We start from the raw sequence: 18384 nt of genomic DNA, 5'->3' as shown, positions 1-18384 counted from the left end.
TCATTATCTTAGAGCCTGTGTCATAGGATGGGTCTGGTGCTAATGTAAAAAATTCTACCTAGAATCCAGACATTAGATCTAGGAGACAGAGATTACTAAAAGCAGTTACATAACCATGAAAGGCAATTATGTGGAGTTTCAGGATACTGTAATTAGACTTCATAAGCCCCACTTAGAGCTCCTTGCAACCTTGAAGTACCCCAGCTTAGAGTAGAAGAATATATATACATCTCCCATTAAGAGTTTTAAAAACTGGGGTGCCTAGGTGGCTCAGTCGGTTAAGCATCTGACTTCAGCTCAAGTCATGATCTCACAATTTGGAGTATGAGCCCCGTGTCAGGCCTGCTTCAGATTCCGTGTCTCTCTCTCTCTGTCCCTCCCCCAATTGTGCTCTGTCTCTGTATCTCTCTTTCAAAAATAAACATTAAGTGGCGCCTGGGTGGTGCAGTCGGTTAAGTGTCCGACTTCAGCCAGGTCACGATCTCGTGGTCTGTGAGTTCGAGCCCCGTGTGGGGCTCTGGGCTGATGGCTCAGAGCCTGGAGCCTGTTTCCGATTCTGTGTCTCCCTCTCTTTCTGCCCCTCCCCCATTCATGATCTGTCTCTCTCTGTCCCAAAAATAAATAAACGTTGAAAAAAAAATTAAAAAAAAAAAAAACATTAAAAGATTAAAAAAAAAGTTTTAAAAACATACATAAAAATGCACATAATGAAAAACAGCACAATTCTGCCCCATCTTTTCCTATTCCCAATTCCTGTCCTCCAGGGACAACTTTCAATTACTTTAGCTGTGTCGGACACTATTTAACTCCAAATTTCTAAATAATGTGTTCATACTAATTTTTCTTAATATTTTAAATTTTGTTTCATCTATTTACTTCCAACTATAGAAAGTAAAGATTTTTTTTTAAATTTTTTTATAACATTTATTTATTTTTGAGAGAGAGAGAGAGAGAGAGAGAGAGAGAGAGCATGAGCGGGGGAGGGGCAGAGAGAGAGAGGGAGACACAGAATTGGAAACAGGCTCCAGGCTCCGAGCTGTCAGCACACAGCCCGAGGCAGGGCTCAAACCCACGGACCGCAAGATCATGACCTGAACTGAAGTTAGACGCTAACCGACTAAGCCATGTAGGTGCCCCGAAAGTAAAGATTTAGCTCCTATATTGGGGCACCTGGGTGGCTCAGTTACCCATCTGACTTTTGATTTTGGCTCAGGTCATGATCTCATGGTTTGTGGGTTTGAGCCCTGTGTCGGTCTCCATGCTGACAACACCGAGCTTGCTTGGGATTCTCTCTCTCCCTTTCTCTCTGCCCATCCCCTACTCTTGCTCTCTTTCAAAATAAATAAACTTAAAAATAAGTAAAAAGATTTAGCTCCTATATAACCTGCCTTTATGTATGTATGTGTGTGTATATATACACATATATATGTGTGTGTGTATGCACACACATTTTCTTTTCTGATAATCTCAATATAGCTTTTCATTCTTAAATTGGGATACAGTGTTTACATTATTATAACAAAATTAATATTTAGGGATGAGCATCTAGTATACAATGATAACATTTCTTTCCACATGCTACATTTTGTCTTCTCTAGAGGAAATAATGCTTTTTAAAAACTTTTCTCCGGGCGCCTGGGTGGCTCAGTCGGTTGAGCATCTGACTCCGGCTCAGGTCATGATCTCGTGGTTTGGGAGCTCGAGCCCAGCGTCAGGCTTGGAGCCTGGAGCCTGCTTCGGATTCTGTGTCTCCCTCTCTCTCTGCCCCTCCCCCACTCATGCTCTGTCTGCCAAAAATAAACATTAAAAAATTTTTAAATCTTTTTTTCTCAATTTTTTATATACTTCTCACTACTTCATCCACAATTCAACAGGACTAAAAATATTCTCTCAACTTCAAACTCATCAGGTATTCTACAAGTTTAATTTTTCTTGAATAATTCCCTCTCTTGGGTATTTCCATCCATTCCCATTATTTTAGATTGGGTGCACTCTGGGCTCGCTGTACCATTGGCACTTGCCTTCATAATCATCCTGGGCATTTCCTTCCTTCTCTACTATATTGCATTGGAGACTCCTTCTCTGGATCCTTTTTCTTCCACTTTCTTCACCTGCCATCTTATTTTGGTGAAGCACATTCCATAATAGTTTCCTTCAGAAAAGTAAATTTTAAAAGATATTGCATTATTCATTATATTAACAGCCTAATATTGAAGTATGAATTGAAAATCTTTTTCATCAGAATTTTATTTTTTGAAAATATTTATTTTGAGACAGAGAGAGAGAAAGAGAGAGAAAGAGAGAGAGAGAGAGAAAGAGAGAGAGATGGAACATGAGCAGGGGAAGGGGCAGAGAGAGAGAATCCCAAGCAGGCCCCATGCTGTCAGTGCAGAGCCCGATGCAGGGCTCAGTCCCACCAACTGTAAGATCATGACCTGAGCTGAAATCAAGAGTTGGACTTTTAACCAACTGAGCCACCCAGGGGCCTCTTTCATTGGAATTTTAAAAGCACTGTTCCACTGTCTTCTAATTTTATTCATTGCAAATGAGAGGTCGGATGCCCTTCTGGTTCTTGATTCTTATTCTGTGATCTCTTTTTATGTGAACATTTTTGTGAAACATTTTATGTGAACATGTATGTGAAAATTCAAAAACAATTTACATGTCAAATAATAAACTAGTTTTAATATCTTCATGCAATTGAGCCATTCAAAATCTTATTTTAGAAAAATCTTTAATGTCATAAGATCACCTTGATAAAAGATATATGAATGTTTTAAAATACTGAAAGATAATTCATCAAAATATCAAAAGTGACATTTGATGTATGATGAAATTTGGGGCATTTCCTTTTTTTGTAACTTCTTGTTCTGGACTAAATGTTCGTGTACCCCCCAAAATTCATAAGTTGAATCTCTAATCCCTAGTGTGATGGTATTTGGAGTTAGGGTCTTTGGGAGGTAATTAGGTTTGGATGAGATCATGAGGCTAGGTTCCCATAATGGGATTAGAATCCTTGCAAGAAAAGAGACTATAAAGCTCATATTCTCCACATCCTGAGAGAACACAGGGAAAAGGCAGCTGTCTGCAAACCAGGAACCAAATCTGCCAGCACCTTAATCTTGAACTTCCCAACCTCCAGAACTGTGAGAAATAAATTGTTATTTAAGCCACCCAGTCTATGGTATTTTGTTATAGCAATCCAAGCTACGACACTTCTACGTCAAGAATATTTCTAGAACCTGTATTTTTACAGTTGGATTTGGAAAAGTGTTCCTATGCCATGAGTAAAGTCCTCTTTAAACCAGCAATAAATATCATCATTATACTGAAAAAAATCAATAAGAGCATACTTAATGTAAATATTTTAAGTGTAGTTTTAATCATATATTTCCAACATTTTTATAAACACTTTTAATGTATTGCAAAGTTAAAAGAATTTTTCAGTGAACTATGTGCCTATCAGATTATACTAATAATATTTTACTATATTTGCTTTATCACATATCTATTCCTTCCTCCAGTTATACATTAATCTTTTTATGTACCTCACAATAAATAGCAGACATCAGTACACTTTTTAAATTTTTCAGCATAAATATTATTAACTAGAGCTTAATACTATTTTAGTACTTTCCTTTTGAGGTAAAATTCATAAACAGTAAAATGTACAAATCTAAAATGTATATTCATGGAGTTTTGAAAAATGCATACATCTAAATTTCCTTAGTTTTCTTTTGTCTGAAAATGTCTCTTTGCCTTCATTTCTTAAAGAATATCTTTGTTGCTATAAATTTGGAGCTAACAGATTATAATTTTTTTCTTGCAGTTCTTCAAAGATGTCAGTTTTCTTCTGTCACTGTTTCTGAAACTTGAGTGCTCAAAAAATCATTGTTCCCCTATATGTAATGTACTGTTTTTCTCTGGCTGCTCTGACTGTGCTCTGACTTGGGGTTTGTTGAAATTTTCTGAAGTGTCAATTTATAATTTATACCAAATTGGCAGTATTTGGGCCATTATTTTTAAAAATAATTCTTTGTGTCCCCTTTGCTTCTTCCTCTTTCTTATGGGCCTCCAATAATACATATGTTAAACCTTTTGGCATTGAAACCACAAATCCCTGAAATTCTGTTTAAGTGTTCTTGCTCACTGTACTTCAGATTCGATCATTTCATTGATCCTTCCTCAAGGGCAGTGGTTCTTTCTTCTCTCATCTCCTGCTGTTAAACCCATCAGGTTAATTTTGTAGTTCAGGTAATTTAATTTTCAGTTCAATAATTTGTTTGATTCTTTTCATGGTTTATTTCTTTGGTGAAATATCCTATCTTTTCATCCATTATAAGCATATTTTTACATCTTTTACATCACTATTCATAATTATAATGAGCTGCTTTAAAATTCTTGTCCAGGGGTGCCTGGGTGGCTCAGTCAGTTAAGCACCTGACTTCAGCTTAGGTTCACAAGTTGGAGGTTCACAAGTTTGAGCCCTGCGTCGAGCTCTCTGCTGTCAGCATGGAGCCTGCTTTGGATCCTCTGTATTCCTCTCTCTCTGCCCCTACCCCACTTGTGTGTGCTGTCACACTTTCAAAAAAAAAATTTTTTTTTAAAACATTAAAAAATTTTTAAATAAAACTGTCTAATTCCAACAGCTGGATCATATTGGATTTTATCTTTGTTTATTGTCATCTTTCTCCAAAATAGATCATAAATTTTTTGTTTCTATTATGTTGAATAATTTTGGATTGTACCCTGGTTGTAAACATTATCTGAGGAGACTGTATTCTGTTACATTTCTCTGAAGAGTATTACTTTTTGTTTGACGTTGTTGTTTTGTTTTCGCAGGTAAGTAACTTAGCTGGACTTAAGCTGTAAACTCTTAGGTGCTAGCCCAAATCTCAATTCAGTTATTTTGTCCTTAATTAAGCTACTTAAAATCTGGCCCACATATACAGAGTTTAGGAATCAGCAAAGATTTTAACAGATTTTTACGCAGAATTTTTGGTTCCCTACTCTGGCTTTCTCATTGCCAGGATTCTGCCCTTCCCTCACTTTCCAGTGGCTTTCATTGCTTCAAATTCTGTTTTAATTCTTCAGGCCAGAAACACTATGGGTTTTCTACAGCCATTTCTATAGCCATTGCTCCATAGAGTCAAATGTGGTCTGCCTTGAGGCTAAAAGCTATAAATAACAAAAACTCACACTCTGCCATTTTCTCCTTCCAAATGCCAACTTCTCTCCATTATCTGTTTAATTTTATTCAGCCTCCGTTACCTCCAGGTTGTTTTTTTTATTTGTTTTATTTTGCCCAGAGTTTATAGTGGTTGTCTGTGAGAGGACCAGTGTAGCAAGTGCTTAATCAGACACTCCTGAGATGAACACCCATTATGGGAAACTGTTATTTTCTTTTTAATACTTTCCTATATTGTCCGCATTGAACAAGAGTTACTTTAATAATTGGGAAAGGATTTTTAAATTATGTTAGCACATTATCACAAATCAAAACTTTTCATACAAAACAAAATGTGACTTTAAATTTATATGGAGAACAAGGGGAAGCAGAAATGCTTTGGAGAATGATAGTGAATGTTTTAGGAGAATGAAGTGGGAATACACAGCAAGAATGCAGACTACGAAACAGTCAAGTGTCTAAGCCAAAAGACACCTTTGAGCAGGTTACTGCACCTATCAGCAGCACCAAGAGGAAGCCAAACCAGAGCTTGCATGTTCACTATTTTCATCAGCAGGCATCCTTATTAACCCTTAGCCTTCCTTTCCCAGTGCAAGTCCTGCCCCTCCTAGAGTACTCATTGTCAATAAAACACTTATTGAATTTGATTTCCAGTTTCCTCTAAGGCATAAGTCTTTCCTCATTTGACTAACATCTGGACAAGTATAGGCTTTCTATTTCCATGGGAACCAAAGGTTACACATTCAATATTGCCATTAGTGATGAAATGATCTATTAGAAACCAGTTGTGTGATCTTGGATGAGTCATTTTCCCTTTCTGGATCTTAGTTTCTTCACCTGCAAAATGAGGAAACTGACAGAACTTTTTTTAATATTTGAAATTCTACAAAACTGCACAGAAATTCTACAGAACCTGAACATGCTTTAAACACATTTTTAAATTCTTCTTTCCTCTAAAACCTGCTATACTATATCAAACTCGGGGTATCATGTGCTATTAAAAAAAATCCACTAGAGGGGAGTAAAACATTAGACGTGGGCTTACCACAACTCAACTTGGGTATCCTGCATAAATTATATTTGCAACTGTTGCCTAATACATATTGTTTCCAATCAATCTCCCTTAATGGCTTTAAAATACAAAGATGTGAGGGAATCACCATTTCCACGTAGTAATCTTCTGCTCTGTGGAATAAAGTCCAAGCCGTGGCTAGGGAGTCCTTGTACTCTTTAAGGCCACAGCTAATGGAACAAAAGAAGTTCCTTATAACAAGTATGCCCATTACATTTCTAATTTTCTTTTTATTTACAACTGAGTTACAGTGACCAAAAGGATTCCCTAATCCTTAATTAAGAAGAGATGCTTCATTCTGACAACTAATTCTTACTGAAAGGCCAAAGGAACCCCAGTGTTCTCATCCTTTGGGTAGTTCAAGATTTAAAGAGACCTCAGAATCTTGTCTGTTTTTCAAGTTCTTTACACCCTGAAGGCTGAGGGAAAGATTCCGTAGGTGAGGGTACAGATGATTAGAGACCCCTGTCCTGCTGGTTTAATACTTTTACTTAGAAGAAGACCACTTTTACTTTGAAGAAATACAATTTTAATGTAATTAGTTCATGTTCTTCTCTTTCAGAGTAGAGTTTTAAAAGGAGATCTGGGCCTCTGGTTCTTATTCTCAGGACGCCGGTTTCAGGGGAAGGGAAGAAAAGACAGAGGCAAAAGAAAGGTGATGCCCTGGTGGGGCTTCAGTGGAGAATCAGCTCAGAGGGCAGGTATTAGGAGAAACCAGTCATCCACTTGTTCTTTGAGTTCTGTATCTTGAGGGTTTCATATTTTTTTAATTTCCCAGTGGTTGCAGAATGATAAAGTAGGAAGATCATTAATTGTGGAGTCAGGTGGACCAATCCTAGACTGATGAATTGACTTCCTTATGACCTGGAGCTATTTATGTACTTTCCAAAGTCACAATATATGTTGTAGAACTCTGGTTAGGAGACAGAAATCCAACTCAAATTAGGTTAAGTACATACATCATCAAGTCTCCTTTCCTTACTTCCTATCTCAGAGTCCCTATATTTAATCCTAATAGCATACTGTTTCTTTCATTTGGCTAATGAAGGACCTTAAAACTGACATCATCCCAGAAAGACAGTATCTCTGTCTTTCAACTACTATATATAAAATCCTAGAGAGAGACTCTAATTGCTCTAACTTGAATGTTGGCCAGGGGGAAAAGATTAATGACTAGGATTACCAGTTAGAACACAGGAAGCCCGGCTAAATTTGAATTTCCAATGAACAACAAACAAATATTTAGTGTGAGTCTCAAGCAAACTTTGGGACATACTTACACTAAAAAAGTACTGTTTATTTGAAATTCAAATTTAAATTCTAATTGTCTCATACCTGGTCCTTCACCATGTATGATTTAAGAAGCACGAGGAGAGAAGCTGCCTTGAGGTGAGCATTCCCTTTAGTTAAGAGATACAAGCAGCCCCAGGGTGAACTAAGGAGTGGAGCCAGGGTTTAATTCACTTGGACTTCATTCCCTTTCCCCTGTGTCCTGCAAATGCCACCCATTGGCCAAACCCAACTGGAAGCCAGAAAGAGTTTGGAAGGAAGCACTGTGATACAGTTCAAACCTGCCCAAACCTGTCTGAGCCCCAAAGTAGAACAGGTGGAGAAGGATGAAAGGGGGGTCTGGGGGAGCAAACCAAAGATTTCCAGTACAAGGAGACCTGAAGTTATTTCTGTAACATCTCTGCTTTGGCTTGTATCCCAATTCCGGCATGGAAAAGAAAATACATATTTTTAACAGAAGTTATCTTCCCCTTCAATAAGTGATCCTTGAGCTATGTCAAAGAGTTGAGGAGCTCTTGCGGCAGAGTAAAGGCATAGTGGAATGTTCTACTTCCAGTCGTGTCATTCCTTAAAGACACTACAGAAGTAGCAGTGAAGCAATAATTAGCTGTGAGTTCTTCCAAGATGAGTCTGGCCAGGCAAGAACTGGGGCATTTGCTCAGCAACTACCCAGTATATTAACTATTTGTGATGACTTTGTAGTGTTTCAACTTGTTTGGGTTAAACTGTATTAGCCAGAATTCCCTCTCTAGTATGTTTTTGGATAAGGTGGGCTCTAAGACATATTTTCGTGTAAGAATTGGAGAATGAAAATAGCCAAATTTTGTTGCATTCACATGTCTCCTTCCAGTCATTCTATCAAACACTAATCTAGGTGCTGCTATGACTTTTGCAAATTTAAGTGAAGTCTCTAATCAGAAAAGTAAACTAGGGAGGTTATTCTGGTAATAGGTTGGAAAGCCTTACAAGAAACAGAGACCCTGCCTGTGGACAATAGCTTTAGCCTGTGCCCATGGAGTTCCAGCCCCACCTGTGTTCTTTCCTTCTTGACTGCCTACTGTATAGATTCTGGACTTGCTTATCCTGCTTCCACAATTGCATAAGAAGATTCCTTGTGACAAATCCCTTAATATCTGCCTACCAATCTACCTACCCGTGCTTCCTACTGATTCTGTCTCTCTGATTGAGCCCTGACTGATAACACTATTTCTTACAGCTGAGCAGGTAAAGAAGGCAATGGAAGGTGGTCTTGATTCCAGCCCCGGGGCTACTTTCTCCACACCATCACCAGATCAGTGTCATCCTCTCCAGACCCAGCCTGCTGTGACCCTTACTGTCCTTTTCATGACCCTCAATACCACAGGTAGCTCCTCCATTCCAACTAAAGAAGGAAGAACTCAAAGGCAAGGAAGAGCAGTATTCAGGAAACTGAGAGAGTGATTTACAGAAGAAGGGAGAGAAAGAAGAGGGGTAGGGAGGCAGGATGGGTGATCTGGGGAAGGCACAGAGGGAAAGATCTGGAGGAAGAGACAGAAGGAGACACTAAGGAGGAGAAGATATCAAGGGACACCCATGTTTAGCTTTGTCCTTCTTTGCCAGGTTGTCTGCATCTTCTTCGGGTAAGGAAGACTGTCCCCACTAGAAGGTCACCTCACACTTCAGTTATAAATTATCTGTGAAGGACCACCCCATACTTGTAAGTGACAACTGATTTTTTTATCCAGTTTTCACTGTTTTTGACTAGTAAAAAAAGCATGACAATTTGTTCATACACTTGCTTTAAATTTTTTGATATAAAAGTAAGGCATAGAACAACAGGTATATATGCTACCACTTACGTGAAATAAGGGCTATATATACTTATACACCTGTGTGCACAGATCAGAATAACAGATTCTGCTTTAAGGTTAGAGAACTAGGATCTGGGGATCAGAGCTGGGAAGGCTTTTCACAGTACATCTTCTTGTACTGTTTAACTTACTATTTGTATACATTAAAAATTCGAGAACAATATAAACCCTCTTAGGAATTTTCACCAGATATATTGATCATTCTATCTGCCACACCTGCAACATGTCTTTGAGTATAAGTAAAATACATAGAGTAGGCAGCCACTGCTATCCTTATCTCTTTCCTAAGCTTCTCCAAAGCTTAACCTCTTAGTCCAGTGATGTGATACTCTCCATGGAGGTATTTCCACTTATGATTCTTTTTCTCCTCAGCAAACACATCATTTATGCCAATTAATTTAATGGCTGTGGTGATTATGCTCAATATTGGCACAACCATCCATCTCACGTGCCTTATGGGAAAAGGAGAAACTCCAATAACATATAGAGCCAAGTTTTCTGGACGAGCTTAAGTGAGCACTGAAGACCAAAGGGAGTGCATACCCATTTAAATGGAAAGCAGGCATCTCTGTTTAGAATGTGCAGCTTTTTTTTTTCAATATATGAAGTTTATTGTCAAATTGGTTCCCATACAACACCCAGTGCTCATCCCAAAAGGTGCTCTCCTCAATACCCATCACCCACTCTCCCCTTCCTCCTACTCCCCATCAACCCTCAGTTTGTTCTCAGTTTTTAAGAGTCTCTTATGCTTTGGCTCTCTTCCACTCTAAGAGAGTGGGTTTCTGTTAAGTTTCTCAGGATCCACATAAGAGTGAAACCATATGGTATCTGTCTTTCTCTGTATGGCTTATTTCACTTAGCATAACACTCTCTAGTTGCATCCATGTTGCTACAAAGGGCCATATTTTATTCTTTCTCATTGCCACGTAGTACTCCATTGTGTATATAAACCACAATTTCTTTATCCATTCATCAGTTGATGGACATTTAGGCTCTTTCCATAATTTGGCTATTGTTGAGAGTGCTGCTATAAACATTGGGGTACAAGTGCCCCTATGCATCAGTACTCCTGTATCCCTTGGGTAAATTCCTAGCAGTGCTATTGCTGGGTCATAGGGTAGGTCTATTTTTAATTTTCTGAGGAACCTCCACACTGTTTTCCAGAGTGGCTGCACCAGTTTGCATTCCCACCAACAGTGCAAGAGGGTTCCCGTTTCTCCACATCCTCTCCAGCATCTATAGTCTCCTGATTTGTTCATTTTGGCCACTCTGGCATGAGGTGATATCTGAGTGTGGTTTTGATTTGTGTTTCCCTGATGAGGAGTGACGTTGAGCATCTTTTCATGTGCCTGTTGGCCATCTGGAATAGGATGTGCATCTTAAGCAAGCTGCAACCAGTGCAGAGGAGGCAGTATGTGACGGACGTTGTGGAGGGGCTCTCTGTTTTCCTCCAAAGAAACTCGCATTATGGGTTTGAGCTTCAACAATTAGCTATGGTTTCTAGAATCACGGCAGCAAAAGGGAATAAGAGTACATCAAATTATTTTGCATTTTAAAAACCCACAGAGAAGCTTTGTGTGATTACAAAGTAACAGATCCGAATGAGAGTGAGATTTGCCAGCTGGAACTATTGAGGAAAGGGCTCTTGGTGGTAAAGCAACTACGTGTCTTGACAAAACAACTAGTATGTGTTGCAGGCTCAGTGGAATTTGTTTAATAAGTTGCACATTTGTCATTGTAGATCAGTTCTTTGGGTGCCAGGAGACATAACTTCTTCATTATATAATAAAATATTTGTCCTTGCTGGAAAATGAGCACTGAAGAATGTCAATCACTCTGCCATTTCTAGAAGCTTTTCTCTGGCCAGCTGAATGTTCTGAATTGAGCCTCCAGTAGAGGGGACATCTTGAGAGCTAGGTCTGGCATTGAGTTTTGGCCTGTCACCTATCTTTGTACCTTTTCTGGGAGACTGTGACCCAACCTTTCTAAAAAGGCTAATGGAAGGAGGGAGGAGAACAGCTATTTGCTCGAGGTCTTGGGCAGCTGTGGGAAGTCAGATGATTCCAAATTTTTCAACTTGCAAGTTTCTATCTGGCCATAGATTTTGTCAGAAAAGGCAACCTGTTAATTATTCTGAGGGACTTACAGACAAACCTCTTTTTTTTTCTTTTTTTTGTTTTAAGTCTTATGGTGCCTGATGAGGGACAGAAGCAGAAAAATGTTCACCTTGGGCTCCAAAGGCTGACCTATAGCTTGCATAGTTTCAATAAGTGTCAAATATGTGCTGGTTGCTATATTCTTAAAGGGTCTCGTGACTGACTGTACATCTCACCAATAGTTAATATTGAACTAAGTGATAAGCACCAGAAAAATCTTGTGAAAGTAGTTTTATGAGTAGAGATTAGAAGAAGACATTTATGTTCTGATACTCCCTGCATGTTCCCTCCCCATTGAGCACTAAACATATAACCACCAGCTTCACATAGCAAAAAGGCAGCCTTTTCTGCCTGTGGGTCCAGTCCCTGCGATACTTAAATAAACTTACTGAGTTTATACATCTCAAGAATTCTTCCTTGACCATTGTACTCCATTACCCCCCCACCCCCCCCCACCCCCCGCTCCCCAACACTGCCCATACCCATATGTGTTTGGCTCTAAAATCTTTGAAGACTTCCTCCAAGAACAACAAAATTTTTCATTTCTTCTAAGGAAGCCTCTTAGGTTAACCTTACATATTCTGATTTGGGGCATGTTCAGCATTTCTTCTGTTATTCATTTTTGTTTTGGAGTGGGTAAAAACATGGAAATAATTTGATTTGCTCCAAGGAAAAGGGCTTTGAAAATAAACTTCATACAATATTTATTCAGGAGGTGACTTGAAGAAGATAAATTGCTTTTATTAGGTAGAACATCTAGAAAGTGGCTCTCATCACTGATCTAGACATTACATATTTGTCATTGTACATCAGTTCTTTCCAACGTAGGAGATACCATTTAGGGAGGAATATTTTCCAAAAGCCCTCCAGCCCTTCTCTTATCATATTGTCCAGAACTGAGTCATATGCCCATCCTAAACCAATCACTGGCAATAGGAATTGGGGCCAATATACTTAGCTCATGCTAAACATGAGTTAGCTCTTCAGTAGGGACAGCGTCTTGAGGGAAAGGAACAGACACATTCTGCCAAGAAAAAAGAAGTGGGTGATAATGTTGTGTACACAGTCAACATATCCCTATTTTTTGGATGTGGAATCTAGGCTCACTGGCAAGTGATGTAATAGATTCAAACCATCTTTGATCCTGATCACTTGCTCATTATTCTAACCTGAGAAAAGCATGGTTTGCACTAACTGGATTGGGGCTATGCAGCACAGACCTAATCTGGTTTTAAAAAGGCATCTCTTTAGGACAGTGCAATAACTCCTAACCACTTTTAGTACACAGGCCTCTTATCAATGATACAGCAGCATCTACATATATTTTCAGGGAAAGAAGCAGCATCAGTGTTAGAGATATATATGGTTTAGGTTTATGGACAATGCTTGGTGAACATCTGGGTTCATAGCCACCTTAAAGTAATCCCACCGCCACTCTGGATACTTGCTCAGCTGCGCGAGAGTCCTTCCGTAAGTCCCTTCACTTCTTTCTCATCTGTAAAATGAAGATAAAAACATCTACTTTGAAAGGCTGTTGGAAGGATGAGGACAAAAGTATATGTACAGAGTACTATGATAATTGGCCCATTATAGACACCCAAAAACCATATGCTATTACTTGTGTTTATACATAGCCTAAACCTTAAGAAAACTGACAGGTGAGAATCTGGAAAATCTTTTAACCAATTACAACAGAGATCGGAACTCATGGGAAGATCAGAAAGCATCATTATGTGAATAGTTGAGCATCCAAGAACCAAAATAACTGTTTAATGAATAAAGTCTTGCTAGAGACTTTGCAGGGTAGATTGTGAAATTGCACCATATTGTACAAAAATATCCAGAAAAACTGGCAGTCAATGAAACCATTGATACCTATAGAGCCATTGTGATCATGCATGAACTGGGTTCACCCTCTGTTCTTATAAAATGAACTGTTCCTGGAGTTCATAGGATTGGGGAAATACAGGAAGCAGAATCTGGTCTAGTACATTATGTACACAACATGATTAATGAAACTGTGAAATCAACTTTGTTGTGAGGAGACAAAATCTTTCAAACAAGGACTATGTCTGAATCAAAACAAAAATAATTTTAAAAACCACATTTTTGTCGGTTCTATTCAATTTATTCATCAGACATTTTAAATACAAAATTTAATTTGATCTCAAAGTTTCTGTATTATTGCCGAACTTTATAGGAGAAGCCATTCCGTTTATATTATTTTTAAAAATCAAATTTCTCTTTAATGACATTTGCCATTTTGATTTCTAATTAATTTGCTGTCCTGGTCCTCGAGGAAAAATGTTGTTATAATAATATCAAGAAGTTTTAGAATGGCATATTTACTGCTAGGAAATTCCTAAATGTCTTTTTTCTTTTTAGATGAACCATTACTGGTTGAATTTTAAAATTACAAAAAATGGTCCTATTGTATTATAGGTTCTTCGGTTGTGTTGGTGAATTCCTGGTTGCAAAATAACTTCCACATAATGTCCTATTCCATAAACCTCCATTAAAGAATAAAAGCTATTTTTTTTTTCCCTACATCCTACGAAGAAGGCGAGTTAAACTGATTTCACATGTGGAGAAGCCTGCTGAACTCATTTTCCTTCTTGGGAGCATAGGGAAGGAGGAGAAGGAGAGGGAAAAGGAAAGAAATCTCCTTTACAATAAATTCCAGCTCACCCATAAGCCAAGCGAAATAAAGACAGTAGAGGGATTAAGACTGTTTGGACTCTCGAGTAAAAAAAGTAAAAAGACCTAGATGAAATCAGTTCCTTAGGTGGGGCAAATGGAAGATGTTAACAACAGAGGAATCTGAGTGAGGGGTATATGGTGACTGACTATACTATATTTGCAACTTTTTTTTTTTTTTGTAAATCTGTAACTATTTTAAGTGAAATTTATTAAACAAACAAAAAAAAAGTCCTGCGTGTGACCCTTCTGGCTCTTCCACATGTCAAATGTGTTAAACTTGAGCAAAATATTTAACCCCTCTAAGCCTCAAATTTCATTCATCCAAAAAATGACCATATGGAGCCTACTTCAAAAGACTGTACTGAGGATTAAATGAGCTAATGAAGTGCTGGACACAACACTCAGCATGAAGTTAGTGTCTGCAAAGTAATTATCATCATTAATGTGTGCCCATCAAAGGGCTGGGCATTGCAGTATTAAATGGAAGGCACAACCACTAAAAAGCACCGTGTCCTCGTTTCTTCCTGACTTCTCAATACGTGTAGATGGAACAATAATCTTCACAATCACCTAGGTTCTAAAACCCCTTTTGGTGCTTCTCTTTCCCTTGATCTTGCATTCAATCAGGCAGCAGGTCCTGTTAAACCTACTGCCGTACTCTTCTCAATCTTGTCACCTCTTCATTCCAACCACTGGCTCCTGTCTATCTGTACCAAGATATCATCTTTCTGGCTTTCCTGCCTATTTCCTCTGTTCCTCCAAGCCCTCCTGCAGCATGGTCTCACTAATCTCTCTACATCATGCTACCTAACCTTCAGTAACTCTCCATTTTCAATGAACCGAATTTCTCATTCTTGCTTTGGCATTCAGGGCCACCCATGATCTAGCCTCAATCTACCTTTCCAGCTGTTTTTCCCACTACTCCCCTTCATACACCCTTAGATCTAATTTACCCAAATCATCAACTAGTCGTGAAGCATGCCTGAATCTTAATAGCAGACACTGAGACCCAGAGACACTAAGAAAATAGCCAAAGGTCACAGAATTTATAGCAAAGCAGATTTTCAGTCATTGATGGCATTGTAAATTAATACGTGGGGAGTATTCAACGTCTGCCAACATACAGCAGCGATGGAAAAAAATCAAAAGACAAGATATTAAAAACCAATGTATCTCTGAGGACTTGAAAAGTAAGGGTTCACCTGTTCTGGATCCAAAAGTAGTACAGGTGGCCAGGAGTTCTCCAGAGTATCAAGGATTACAAGTGTCCTACCTAAAGTGGAGAAAGGTAAAGCTAACTATTTAAACTAGTAACCCAGGGAGAGGTCCCTTAGCCCAGGGTGACTGAAAACAACAATCACTGCCTGAGGCCACCACTTATATACAAACTATGTACCTAGAGAGCCTGGAGGATACAGACATAGCCTTGTGGCCAAGTTGCCTGCTGGCTCAGTAACTGCATTGAGGATACCCCTAATGGACCAGAAACCACCTATGTAACACCTGCTCCCGAAATGGGGAAACACGGGGCCAGGCAGAGGCAACCACAAAAATCTAGACAGGGCGGATGGAGAGAACTCAGAAGGAAGAAAAAAAAGTCATCTTCAGTGTTATACCACAAGCTAGAATTACATACACATGGGGAAATGAATTCCATGGAAGGTAATAAAAGTTAACAATTTGGATAGAACCTCACTCCCAAGTGACATCAATAACTACCCTAGAAGTAACCTTAAGTATTTTTAAGTCCTAAAAATAGAAATAGAATCTATTTTTTTAAAAATTACTAAACAAGGGGTGCCTGGGTGGTTCAGTTCGTTAAGCCTCTGGCTCTTGGTTTCAGCCCAGGTCATGATTCCCAGCATCATGGGATTGAGCACCGCGTCAGGCTCTGTGCTGAGCATAGAGCCTGCTTGGGATTCTCAATCTCTCTCCCTTGTCCTCGCCCCTCCCTTGCTCACACATGTACTCTCTCTAAGAAGATTTCTAAACAAAATAAGCAGAAATTACACAAAAAGTATAGGTACATACACCAGAAATTCTGGGCGTGAAATTAAAAACTCCATAAATGGAATACACAAAGAGTTAGCAAACCGGAAGACCACCCTGAGGAATTCCATGAGGGACACAGATAAAAATATACAGAAGAACAACTAAGAGACACAGAGAATGAGGTTATGTTTAATGAGAGTTCCTGAAGCAGAGAATATATGAAATGGTGAAGCTATATTCAATTTCTTCAATTCTTCACCCAAATGTTACCATGTCAGTGTGATCTACCCCCACTATTCCATTTAAACTCATGACCACCTCTCTATCACTCCTCCTTTCCCTTACCTGACTTGAATTTTCTCCATAGCATTTACCAGCCTCTAACATACTCCATAAATTATGTATATTAACTGTCTCTCCCGACTACGATATGAGAGCTATGAGGATAAAACTCATCTGTTTTGCTAAGTGCTATATTCCCTTAAAACATTAAAGAAGCAATTGTTACACATTGTAAAAATGTAGTGAATGAAAATTAATGGCTGAATATTTTTCATAATGGAAGAAAATCAGCGAGCCCTTGGTTTGAAGGTGAACAACAAAAACCTAAAAAAAATGTTATCACACATTATTATGACAATTGGAGCGGTTTGAATTTAAATAGTGTTTATGTTTATCAATATACAATTTCTTAAATATGACAACTGTATTTATGTAGCAAAATGTCTTTGTTCTTAGGAGATGCATTCTTGAGTATTTGATGATGAATTGTCATGGTGCCTGCAACTAACTTTCATAGTTAAGAGAAAAAACATAAATTACACATATGCATGTGTGTATATTTACAAATAAATATAGAGCAAATGTAGAAACTTAACGATTGGTAAATATAAATGAAGAATATACAGGTGCTTATTTTCTATGGATTATAAAGTTTTTCAAGATAACAAATTTTCAAGATAACATTAAGGAAAAATTAGTACATAGAAAAGAACTTAGCAGAATAGATAAAAATAAGAGAACTTCTGGGAGAGTAAGATACCAACAGTTCCTCTCCTCCCCACAAAGCAACTATAACACTAGAAAAAAAGATAGTCAAAAACCACCTTTTCAGGGCTCTGGAAATAAACAAAAGGGAAATAACAACTTGAAAAGGAGACTCTGAGGCATTCTTACCTGGGGCTATTTCCATTTTCCTCTCCAGCTTGATAAGGTAGGTAATGCTAACAGGACAGGGATGGCAGTGAAAACTAACAGTTCCTCTTCCAGGGTGGGCTCACCTGATCTGGAGTGGAAGGCAAGAAGTGCATACCCAGTGGTATTGTTAGTAAAAACAGGAAAGTTAGAGGGACCAAAAAAAAAAAAAAAAAAAAAAAAAAAAAAAAAAAAAAAAAAAAAAAAGGTGCATAGTTCAGCTTGCCTGAGATTATGGTCCCATGTGAGACTTGAATCCAGCAGACTAACGAAAAAATTAGCAAGAAGACTGCAAATGAGGGGCTAAATATGCTCTCTGCACATCTGTGCCTGAGCAGGAGGCTGCATACATATATAAGGAAAATTTAAAGGGCCTAAGCTCTCCACATATCCCTGGGCTGACAGAGAGGGTGAACACATGTCACAAGACCTGGGAAGGCTCAGGGGAGAGTAAAAGTGGGGGAAGACCAAAAAAAACTTGCCTGAACTTGGAATGCATACCTCATACACCTACAGATACATCAGGAGAGGACAGATCTACTGACTTAAGGCTTTTGACTACAATCTCTGACTAACCATTGGATGACCACTCAACTATAGATATGTAGGGGCATCCTCTAAAAGAGCCAGGCTCAAAAACTAAAACTACAAACTAAAATAACTGAGCAGAGAAATCAGCAGACACATGGCAGGAGAGAGATTTTTCAGATTAAGTCCAGGCAAATTACAAAGCAAACAAATTAACAATAACAACAAAAGCAGCAACAACCGTCAGGGGAACTAATGTCAAATCTGGAGTTGCTATACTATGTTACATAATATCTCCAGTTTTCAACAAATGTGTGAAGCATATAAAAAAAAAAAATAAAGTGTGACCCATATTCAAGAAAAAAAACCATCAAGAGAAACTATGTTTGTGTTCAGATGTTGAATTTAATGAGT

At 38.4% G+C, this 18384-nt stretch overlaps 1 protein-coding gene across 5 annotated transcripts in view; it reads right to left on the bottom strand.

The window, feature by feature from the left end:
- Positions 1 to 2009: 2009 nt before the first annotated feature.
- CEP152 (centrosomal protein 152) overlaps positions 2010 to 18384 on the bottom strand; it is a 120307-nt gene continuing 103932 nt past the window's right edge. Inside the window, exons 29-32 of one of the 5 annotated variants that reach the window (XR_006599260.1) lie at positions 17425 to 17533; positions 15459 to 15529; positions 12970 to 13051; positions 2010 to 2152 (exon numbers count right to left, since the gene is read on the bottom strand). The gene's annotated coding sequence lies outside the window, so the exon portion shown is untranslated. Of the gene's footprint in view, positions 2153 to 12272; positions 13052 to 15458; positions 15530 to 17424; positions 17534 to 18384 lie in introns of those variants that run through there. The other 4 variants (XR_006599258.1, XR_006599257.1, XR_006599259.1 and 1 more) reach the window with 4 other exon arrangements.

The sequence above is a fragment of the Felis catus genome, chromosome B3, assembly GCF_018350175.1.
Source record: "Felis catus isolate Fca126 chromosome B3, F.catus_Fca126_mat1.0, whole genome shotgun sequence".
NCBI lineage: Eukaryota > Metazoa > Chordata > Mammalia > Carnivora > Felidae > Felis > Felis catus.
This window is presented reverse-complemented; position numbering and strand designations above follow the sequence as displayed.